The sequence below is a fragment of the Gigantopelta aegis genome, chromosome 6 (genome assembly GCF_016097555.1).
Source record: "Gigantopelta aegis isolate Gae_Host chromosome 6, Gae_host_genome, whole genome shotgun sequence".
NCBI classification, from domain to species: Eukaryota; Metazoa; Mollusca; class Gastropoda; order Neomphalida; family Peltospiridae; genus Gigantopelta; species Gigantopelta aegis.
In genome coordinates, this window is record NC_054704.1 from 53,564,280 (window position 1) to 53,576,337 (window position 12,058).

The following is a 12,058-nucleotide window of genomic DNA, read 5'->3' on the forward strand; positions in this document are numbered from 1 at the left end:
AGACCGTAGTTTCAACTGGTAAAAATGGACACTAAGTTCAATTAATCTACAAACCTGTAACACATTTGAATAAAATTACAATAAAGTGAAACAAGGTCTGTGACGTTGAAATGGTGATATACCATTTAAAATAGACTAAAACATGATTCCATAAACGTTACTTCTCAGACGTCCGTGCGGTTTTTAAAATATTAAAAATGTATGTTATAATATTAAAAGCACCAAGATGACCAGAAACACTTTGGATGTACGGAAATTACTAATCTAAACAATAAAATCTAAGTATAGTATGATTTCGGTTATAAAAAAAAAACCCGGCTCTAATTGTTAAAAATATGCCTTAGTGTTTAAAAATAAGTGTCTGTCACTTTAAGACAATAATTAAAACACATTTTATTATATGCAGACTTCATATTTTATATTTGTTTCATATGTAATGTTAGTCATTAAAAAGGCTTCGTTAGTCACAAACATCTCATTAACAACGGCAACAGTCTTAAAACTTCCCTTTAATACCCACTAGCAAAGTTAAAGTGTATTTAACAACACCGCTACAGCACATTGATTTATAAATCATTGGTCCTTGGATGTCAAATATTTGGTAATCTAACACGTATTTTTCCCATCAGGTCAGGTCAGGTCAGGTCAGGGTCAGGTCAGGTCAGGTCATAGTGTTTAACGTGCACGTTCAGAGCAAACTGTTTTAGCGCACGCCTGTCATGGGCACAGATACCGGCATCGGAACTTTGGGGTTGTAGGAGAGGGATCGTAAAAAAGGTAGAAAATTAATATATAATAAAACTATAACTGTCACAAAATGTAAGGGGGAGGGCGGTCCCCCCCCCCCCCCCCCCCCCGATCCGTCTCTGGTAACGACACGTAACATGCAGTTTGATTTGTCGTGAATTTACGATTACTTGTAGCAAATACATGTTACATTTACTCAACATCGACTCTCACAATCTATGATGTTAAAATAAAATTATTACAATTTTGGCGTTTCCTATATTGTTACTACAAGTCGCACCATAAGATTGCACCTTTAAAACACTTCCCAAATGATGAAATGTTTTCGGATGTATCAAATGAAACAGAGTGGTTTCCCCTTTTAGGATATCTTCTTCAACATGTATTTTTATGATATGAAAGTGTTGAAAAAACCCACAACCAATATTGAGAAATATAACGGGTCAAATACAGTTAACGGTATGTTAGCAAAAAAAAAAAAAAAAAAAAAAAAAAAAAAAAAAAAAAAAAAAAAAAAAAAAAAAAAAAAAAAAAAAAATGAACGATCGAACGAATGAATAACAATGATGATAAACTTAGTTAAAAACATCTAGTGAAACTAATGTATGAATTAGTGAATGTATAAATGGTTACAGTAAAGACAGTTTGAATATAATGCCATTTTATCAAGGTCCTCATACTAAATCATCTACTAATCTTCAATCCCCGCCCTCCCAGCAAAAAAACTCTAACAAAAAAAATTAAATAAATAACACCCCCGACCCCCCCCCCCCCAAAAAAAAACACAAAAAAAAAACGAAAAAAAAACGAAAAAGAAAAAAAAACAAAAACACCCAAACTCATCAAAATTTGGGAGATAGTAGGATTAGAAAATGTTCAAATCATCATCATCATCATCATCATCATCATCATTATTATTATTATTATTATCCTTTTTTATGCATGAGATGATCCGTTCATAAGTAAAGGGAGAAAGACAGAATTATAAACAAAACCAGTCGGCGGGTTGAGGGGCTGAAGGTGGGGGGGGGGGGGGGGGGGGACTTGAAACTAATTTAACCTAGAAGAATATTCGCTTCAACGAATATAATTAAGTTATGTATGCCGATGACAATGTTACATTCAAAGCAACTTACAATAAAACTAGCGCTATATAACATTTTTATTACACCATGATTGTTTTTCAATTAATTACATCGGGTATTGATATCCCATTGATGTCTCAAATTCTTTATCCCGGAAACGCAATACGAGTTTTCTCGCCTGTTTTTTTTCCTGGCTCTGTGAATTGATTGTCTTTCCACCTGGTAATCACTCACAGTGGACCGTCAATGGTCGGAACGCCAACACGTAATCAATTGCTTCCTCCAACAACCCGGATAACCATAGCTGCCTGCCTGCCGGCCGATGACGTCATTCAGTAGAGGCTTGTTACCTGGACGGCCTCGGTGGCGTCGTGATTAGCCATCGGTCTACAGGCTAATAGGTACTGGGTTCGGATCCCAGTCGAGGTATGGGGTTTTTAATCCAGATACCGACTCCAAATCCTGAGTGAGTGCTCCGCAAGGCTAAATGGGTAGGTGTAAACCACTTGCACAGACCAGTGATCCATAACTGGTTCAACAAAGGCCATGGTTTGTGCTATCCTGCCTGTGGGAAGCGCAAATAAAAGATCCCTTGCTGCCTGTCGTAAAAGAGTAGCCTATGTGGCGACAGCAGGTTTCCTCAAAATCTGTGTGGTCCTTAACCATATGTCTGATGCCATATAACCGTAAATAAAATGTGTTGAGTGCGTCGTTAAATAAAACATTTCTTTCTTTCTTTCGTTACCTGGAAGTTTTTAGGGAGATCAAGGGGGAAACCGGCCTCGGTTGTGTTGTGGTTAAGTCATCGGACATAAGGCTAGGTTCACAGTCTGGTACCGGCTCCCACCCAGCCACTATGTGTAATATCGAATCCGTACGCAAATGCCATTTAAGGTTACACACCACCATTAATTACTCCATGCAGTTCAATACAATTGCTATGTCAGAATATATTCTGTGAAAAATACAAGACTGTTGAGAGGGTCATGTGACTACTAATTATAGGGAGTGCTCTCAACTGACAAGTACCGTGTAAAAAATCAACATAGGTCTACCACGAACGTTTTCAATTAACGGCCTCTCTTGCCCGACCACCGCCTCGTGTTGCTGTTATACAAGTGGAACCATAGCACCTGTACAGTTATGAGTTAGTACTACATATAACAAGTTACTTCAAACCAATGGGTTATTTAAGTACTACAGAGGTCAACCTACGTGTAATCATCAAAGAAAGATTTCAAATAGCATAAATAAATGTTGTAGTATGTTTTTGTTTTTTAAATGAGGAACTATTTCCTAAAACAGCCTATATTAAGCTGATACAGCAAGTAACGGCACGATAAATGGTGGCGCCTTAAGGATCCATGCCCGGGGTGAGGGGTGCTGGGAGTAAGAACACCCTTCTCTCTCAAAGTCCCTCCCTAAATCCAGTGTGTAACGAACGAATATAATGGGATTTATTTGTGTTTAGCTGGGAGTGGGGACATGTAGCATCTTGGTGCGCTTTTTTTTTCCGCTTTTTTTTTTTCGGGGGGGGGGGGGGGGGGGGAGTATTGCCATATATAGTGTATGTTATCAAATAGAGTTCTTTTGAATATTGTAGGTGCCCTTTCTAAACGTATCATCCCTCCATAAATACAGTAGGTGCCCCTTTTAAACGTTGTACCCCGTCCCTGAAGGTTCGAGACGTAGCTCAGTGGTAAAGTGCACGCCTGATACGCGGTCGGTCTAGGATCGATCTCCGTCGGTGGGCCCATTGAGCCATTTCTCGTACCACGACTGGTATATCAAAGGCCGTGGTATGTGCTATTCTGTTTGTGAGATGGTGCCACTAATGGAACAATGTAGCGGGTTTCCTCTCTCTGTGACTGTCAAAATGACCATATGTTTGACATCCAACAGCCGATGATTAATAAATCAGTGTGCTGTTGTGGTGTCGTTAACTCCTGCATCTGCCCTTGGGTCAGTGATACGGCTGACCATTTCACAAAGCTACACGAGGGTAGTCGTTAGTATCTCTCTAATTTAGGCGTCGGACATTTTTGTAGGAGGGTAGGCTGGTTTTTGTCCAAATTAAACGAAAATGCCCGAATCTGGAAAACAACGTTTATTCATATTAACATTACTGCCAAATAGCTATATAGGTTTGCAAACGAATCACTGCGCACTTTTACATGGATTGCAAGTAAGTTTTCGGGTAGAATGATAGAAATATAATATAAAAAGTCCTCAGGTTAGCAGCACATTTTGCCCGAATATCTCTATAATTTTGGCCTAGATTTGAGGATTTGCTTATCAGAGCCGATGATGTAATTTTCTACGTGAAATAGACGCCAGACACGTGCAAACGCGCGACCGGTATAACTGCTAGTAGCAGACGTAAGTTTACGATGTTTAGTGAAATGGGCCCCAGCTATATATTAATTTGATTTTAAAGGGACACGCCCTAGTTGTTAACCATTACGCCGTTGTTTTTCGCTATTAAACTAATTTTCTCACAAATAAAATTGCACTTTACTTACATTTTATTATTTAGAATATACATTTCCATTCACCTGAAATGTTTTTTGGTAATCCTGGTAATCCTGGTGTTTGTAATACCACAAAATGCATTTTTCGTATTTCTTAAAAACGCACGCGCGTCTGAGAAAAAACCGTTGAGCAGACAAGGTCTAATCTATTTTTAGAGGGGATCTTCCCGTTTCAACGTCACAGACGTTGGTATACCACGTGCCCGTTATCATTTTGGTTCGGTTTGTTTTCTCGTGCACGGTTCGCGCAATCAACATCGATTTGTTGTTATTTGCTTGTCGTTCATTTGTGAGGTTTTTCTTCACAGTTCGTGAACATTTTCATTAACAATAAAGTTCAGACAAGTAAGTATCTCAATACAAAACGTTACAAACCCTTAAAACCAATACGTCTTACGATATCTGGAGAGGACAGAACTGTTGGAACATGCCCAGGAGAGGTGAAAGGAACGCACCCCAAATCTGTGTGCACTCTGGGAAATTTGTCGTGACATAGGCATTTCTGTGCTTCGAGCGATATCTACCGGTGACATCAGAATACTAACTTTCAAAATTATTTCAAGTAATTGGGTCACGAGGATTCCCATGGTAGTTATCAATATAAAACCTGCTTTTTCACTCTATTTTATAAAAACGTGGTCTAAGTGTGTTACAATTTTGTAGATTAACCAAACTTAGAATTAATTTTCGCGGGCTGAAACTAAGGCGTGCGACTTTAACTGACGGGAATGCATTATCTTCAGAGTTAGGGGGTAGCTTCCGAAGCCTATGCTCTAATAATTAAAAAACATTTGTGGACAAAAATAGATAAATGCCTTGGTTTTCGACATTTTTTTAAAGATCTCGAATGTATTCGTTTGTATCGAAAATTCGCAAAGTGATAAACGTCGAATGCATAAAAACTCGTCGAGTTATCTCCCCTGTGTTTATGTGAAGATCGAATGTGACGTAAACAAGACCAAACTACTTTTTAATCGAACACAGAGTAGCTTATATCTGTCATACTTCTGGTAGTTTGAATCAAATTACACGACATATTGGCCCACTTTATGACAAAACGTCCTGATACATATATTACAAATGACAGGAATATCAGTATTCAGTGTTCTATGATAATATAATAATAATAATAATAATAATAATAATAATAATAATAATAATAATATTAACAATAACAACAATAATAAAATAAAATAAAGTTTGTTTTGTTTAACAGCACCACTAGAGCAAACTGATTTATTAATCATCGGCTATTGGATGTCAAACATTTGGTAATTTCTACATATGGTCTTAAAAATGAAACCCGCTCCATTTTTCTATTAGCAGCAAGGGATCTTTTACATGCACCATCCCATAGACACCCCATAGACAGGATAACACATACCACGGCCTTTGATATACCAGTCGTGGTACACTGACTGGAACGATAACTCAATGAGCCCACCGGCGGGGATCGATCTCAGACCGACCGCACATCAGGCAAGCGCTTTACCACTGGGCTATACGTCCCGCCCCAATAAAAAAAACAGAAGAAGAAAACACAAAAAAAAAAGAGGAAAAAAAAAAAAAAAGAAGAAGAAGAAGAAGAAGAAGAAATAAAAGCATATACTTAAGAAAGAAAAACTACTTGCAGAAAAAATGGTTTTACACTATGTCACGATATTCCAACAGTTCCAGGCGATTAACATTTTGAACACTATATTCTGGTAAAATGGCAGATGTGAATTCTTGAATCTCACTTCGCAGAGATGGTTGGTTGACGCTGCCAGATTGGTACCGCTCGCACGCCGTTTCCGCACCTTTCAACGTTCATTACGCTTTTTTAGATCACAGTTTAAGCTTTTCTTAAGCCTTTTGCACGAAACGTGGAGCACAGCCAAAGGATGTATACAGGCCTATAGTTGTTATGAGTTAAAGAATTTGAAAACAGTTTAAAAAAAAGAAGAAGGTGGAAATTGTTCGGACTAACTCTTGAGTGTGCTGTGCTTGCAGTAAATCTGTCCTTGATTTCAGTTGTCTGCTTGTAAAAGTAGAGTTCAAAGGACTAATCTTACATTTGGATTAACTGTTTATGTTTTATGGTTATGAAACAGCTAGTTAAAGGGACATTCCTGAGTTTGCTGCAATTTTTAAGATGTTATTGACTAACAGAGACTTTTTAACGATTGTAATTACATTTGTGGCTGTATATTAAACGTGTTTCTGATCGTTCTAATATCTGTGCTAGGTTAAATTTCATTTTATTCCCTAAAATATTTGAAGACAAAATCCAGTTTGGGCTTCTTACAAATATTAAGACGATCAAAAACACATTGAATATGCAAACACTGATATTCTAAATAAGAAAATATATTTAATATCTAAGTTTAATCTCTCTCTCTCTCTCTCTCTCTCTCTCTCTCTCTCTCTCTCTCTCTCTCTCTCTCTCTCTCTCTCTCTCTCTCTCTCTCTCTCTCTCTCTCTCTCTCTCTCTCTCTCTCTCTCTCTCTCTCTCTCTCTGATAGCCCAATGCAATAATTCAATTTGTTCAACATTAGATGGGTCCTCTGACAAACTGTGATAAACTATGTAATCATGCAATTTGTTCAATACTAGATGGGTCTCTTAACAAACTTTGATAACACAATGTAAGCATATAATTTATTAGATGGGTCCCCAGGATACTACTCTAAAAGAGGATCAACAATGTGGTAAAGACAAACTTTGATAACCCAATGTAATAATACAATGTATACACTAGTAGATGAATCTCTCGACAAACTTTGACATCCCAGTGTAATCATGTACTTTATTCACTATTAGATGAATCTCTCTACAAACTTAGATATCCCAATGTAATCATACAATTTTTATACTATTAGATGAATATCTCGACAAACTTTGATAACCCAGTGTAATCATGCAAGTTATACACTATTAGATGAATATCTCGACAAACTTTGATAACCCAGTGTAATCATGCACTTTATACATATTAGATGAATATCTCGACAAACTTTGATAACCCAGTGTAATCATGCAATTTATTCACTATTAGATGATTATCTCGACAACTCAATGTAATCAAAGAAATGTTTTGTTTAACGACGCACTCAACACATTTTATTTACGGTTATATGGCGTCAGACATATGGTTAAGGACCACACAGATATTGAGAGAGGAAAGCCGCTGTCACCACTGCATGGGCTACTCTTTTCGATTAGCGGCAAGGGATCTTTTATATACACCATCCCACAGACAGGATAGTACATACTACAGCCTTTGTTACACCAGTTGTGGAGCACTGGCTAGAACGATCCTGGACCGACCGCGCCAATGTAATCATGTAATTTATTCAATATTAGATGGGTCCCCAGGATAAAACGAGGATCACTAATGTAGGAAAGACAAACTTTGATAAGCCAGTGTAATCATGTAATGTATACACTATTAGATAGGTCTCGTGACAAACTTTGATATCCCAATGTAATCATGCAATTTATACAATATTAGATGGATCTTTCGACAAGCCATGACAACCCAATGTAACCATGCAATTTGTTCGATATTAGATGGGTCCCCAGGATACTTTTCTGAAGGAGGATGAACAGTGTGGTAAATAACACAGCTGCTTCCACGACTGCTTCAACGGAAGGTGTTCCTTCACCGTATCGTGGAAGGACGCCGGAAACAGCATCGCATTCCACCTGAAGATGATGCCAGTCGCCATCAGGGAACGCTGGATCGCGGTTGGGTTCTCCCAGGACGTGCTCATGGTAAACGCAATCATGTTGTTACAATACCTTCTGTCAGCTAGACGACTGTCTTGTCATTTTTCTAAGGGATACTCTTTGATAATATGATAATATGATAAATGCATATTCATATTTAAATGAAGATCGTTGACATTCGGTGATCTATGAATTTTGGGGTTTTGTTTTAATGCTGCGGTATCATTAAACAATCACTCTATCACCTTTGTCACTGAACTTAGATCATTAGATCTTCAGACTAGTATTTTATGTTTTTGGACTATGCACACAAACAACACACACACGCACGCACATACGCACATACACACGCGCGCACGCACAAAAACACACTTTTTGCATCTCTCTCTCTCTCTCTCTCTCTCTCTCTCTCTCTCTCTCTCTCTCTCTCTCTCTCTCTCTCTCTCTCTCTCTCTCTCTCTCTCTCTCTCTCACACACACAGACACACATCAAACCAACAATATTAGGAATAAGGGCACAATCTTTAGTGGAGGAGTGTCCAGTCTCTTGCAGGGGTGGGGGGGGGGGGGGGATGCACAAATGTTTTATCTTTATTTATATAGAGATAATATATTTTCGCCCTCATCTTCCCCCTCCCTTCGCCAGTTCCTACGAGCCTGCAAAAAATGCTTTTATAGACCTCCATGACTTGTATATAATTTTAGATTTCCTGATTAAAAATGCCCCAGAATACCTTTACACCTACGTTCTATGATAATGAAATGATGACTGGAAAGGTAAATATAAAATGTTTAACATCACCTCAGTACGAAAACAATCGAATCTACTGGGAGTCAAACACTATATGGAAACATAAAAGGCTGTTAAGTAAAATACACATTAATCAATCAATAAATCGATCCATCGATCTATCGACTAATCGATGGATCGAAATATCGATCGACCAACCAACCAACCAACCAACAACCAAACCAACCAACAAAAACACCACCGACCCAACCAAAATATACGATGATAATATTGTTACTATAAGCATATATGAGAAAAACTTACGTTTGCACGTTCTTTTACGAGTAAGCAATTGCTGATAAAACTTGGTTACGCCCTTGACTACCGTTTGATGGTTGTCGTAAAGTACTTTATCACACATGTATCTAACTCAGAACCTGCAATATCTTAATCTGTGTTATCAACATATGTATTTTCATTTTTAAGCACTTCGATTAGATACAGTTTTAATGTTTTACGCAGTCCCATTAACACGGAAAAACAGATGTGCGCTCACTAACACGAATCGGATCCAGGCTGTCTCACAGCAAATCGATTCCCGTTGGTGGTAAGGTTTAATGTGTTGTAATAAACCCAGAGAGGCAGTGCATTTAATACCCTTTCAAGTAAAATCGAGTGTCACTTGGCATTTAAAAGTTTAAAAGAATTTGAATACTTTTAAAGGTGCTTGGCCATCCCTAAGATAGTGTGTGATATTTCTGTTTGAAGCTGGGGGGTTTTCACTGAAATTTAAAAAAAAAGTTTGTTTTGTTTAACGACACCACTAGAACACATTGATTTATTAATCATCGGCTATTGGATGTCGAAATTTGGTAATTGTGACATATAAGTCTTAGAGAGGAAACCCGGTACATGTTTTTACATTAGTAGCAAGGGATGTTTTATATGCACCATCCCACAGACAGGACAGCACATATCACGGCCTTTGATATACCAGTCGTGTTGTATTTTAAACGAAAATGACGTGCGATTATGTATAAGTATATAATCATCTAGAAATCCTTCGGCAATCTACAACACAATATTTTTAAATCGTAAATGTTTATGTTCGCTAGCGATCGATTTAACGTAATGTAATTTGAATCGACAGCGAACATTCGTGAATGCCCTCACTCCCGAAAATGATACATATCTTACTGTCATCGCACTCCATCATTTTTGTTTTCTTTTAGAAGATCTGACGAAAGTCAACGATATTCCGTAATCAGAGGTGACCCTTCTTTCAACCAATCAAAACACCACTGCCACCAATCTACCGGCAGCTTGATGCATTCTAAATGAGTATTTTCCCGAAAGAAAGGTCACCTAAACACGAACGATCTTTGGCTAATGGAGACGATACTGAGAGAACATTAAGGTCTAAATCCAATCAGACGAGTGGCTAATGTAGCATTCGGCTTCTTCTTCTTCTTTTAAAGAAATAAAATCCGTTTTAACAAAAACGTATCACCCGAGATTCAGTAGCACATATTTATGAACTTCCAAGGTGAAGTCGATTTTAATAGAAGCCTGCAACACCGGAAATTACCGGAGGTTTGATTGAGGAAGTCACAATATTTATTGTTGGATGAAGTGAGATAGATTGGACACGTCCGCTTTTGACAATCGTATTAAATTAGATACTCGTAAATCTTCCTATAGTATGAATGGTGAAGCTCCCTGGAGCTGGTAGTCGGGATGAGTGAAGGTAGGGGGCTATAAGTACACAGTATACGTTTTGGATGGAGTTTGTTTGGGGCAAACATTCATGGACATCTCAAAATTAAATAGATAGGTAGATAGATAGATAGATAGGTAGGTAGGTAGGTAGGTAGGTAGGTAGGTAGAAAGATAGATAGATAGATAGATAGACAGACAGACAGATAGACAGATATATATATATATATAGATAGATAGATAGATAGATAGATAGATAGATAGATAGATAGACAGATAGATAGGTAGGTAGGTAGGTAGGTAGGTAGGTAGAAAGATAGATAGATAGACAGACAGACAGACAGACAGATAGATATATATATATATATATATATATATATATATATATATATATATATATATATATATATATATATATATATATATATATATATAGAGATAGATAGATAGATAGATAGATAGATAGACAGACAGATAGAGAGAAATAGAGAGAGAGAAAGAAAAGAAGAAGAAACAAAGAAGACGAAACTCTATTAAACACACAAAAAACAGCAAACCCCCCAACCCCCACCCCCCCCAAAAAAAAAAAACCAAACAAAACAAAAAAAACCTTCCACCCCCCCCCCCCCACCCCCCCACACACTGGAAGTTACCAAAACATAAAAATCCAATACAACAACCCTCCTATCACCACCCAACCCTCACAAAAAACCCACAACCAACGAACCAAATACACCCCCCCCCCCCCCCGCAAAAAAAAAAAGCCCACAAAACCAAACCCCACAACAAACACAAACATAAAACAAAACACCATGACAAATCAAGTGTCCGATCAAAATCCAGCCGCCCATTCTCTTTATGTTCATTGGCTCTGCCGTCACTAGGACAAAGGAAGGAAGGAAATGTCTACAAAGGAGACAAACAACGGACATACGAACAGACAAACACATACATTTAAACAATACACAAACCACTCCTTTGGCATTACGATAGACGTATCGTTTGTATTTACAATGTTTATAAACTGCATGGGCTACTCTTTTCGACTAGCGGCAAGGGATCTTTTATATACACCGTCCCACAGACAGGATAGTACATACTACAGCCTTTGTTACACCAGTTGTGGAGCACTGGCTAGAACGATCCTGGACCGACCGCGCCAATGTAATCATGTAATTTATTCAATATTAGATGGGTCCCCAGGATAAAACGAGGATCACTAATGTAGGAAAGACAAACTTTGATAAGCCAGTGTAATCATGTAATGTATACACTATTAGATAGGTCTCGTGACAAACTTTGATATCCCAATGTAATCATGCAATTTATACAATATTAGATGGATCTTTCGACAAGCCATGACAACCCAATGTAACCATGCAATTTGTTCGATATTAGATGGGTCCCCAGGATACTTTTCTGAAGAAGGATGAACAGTGTGGTAAAGAACACAGCTGCTTCCACGACTGCTTCAACGGAAGGTGTTCCTTCACCGTATCGTGGAAGGACGCCGGAAACAGCATCGCATTCCACCTGAA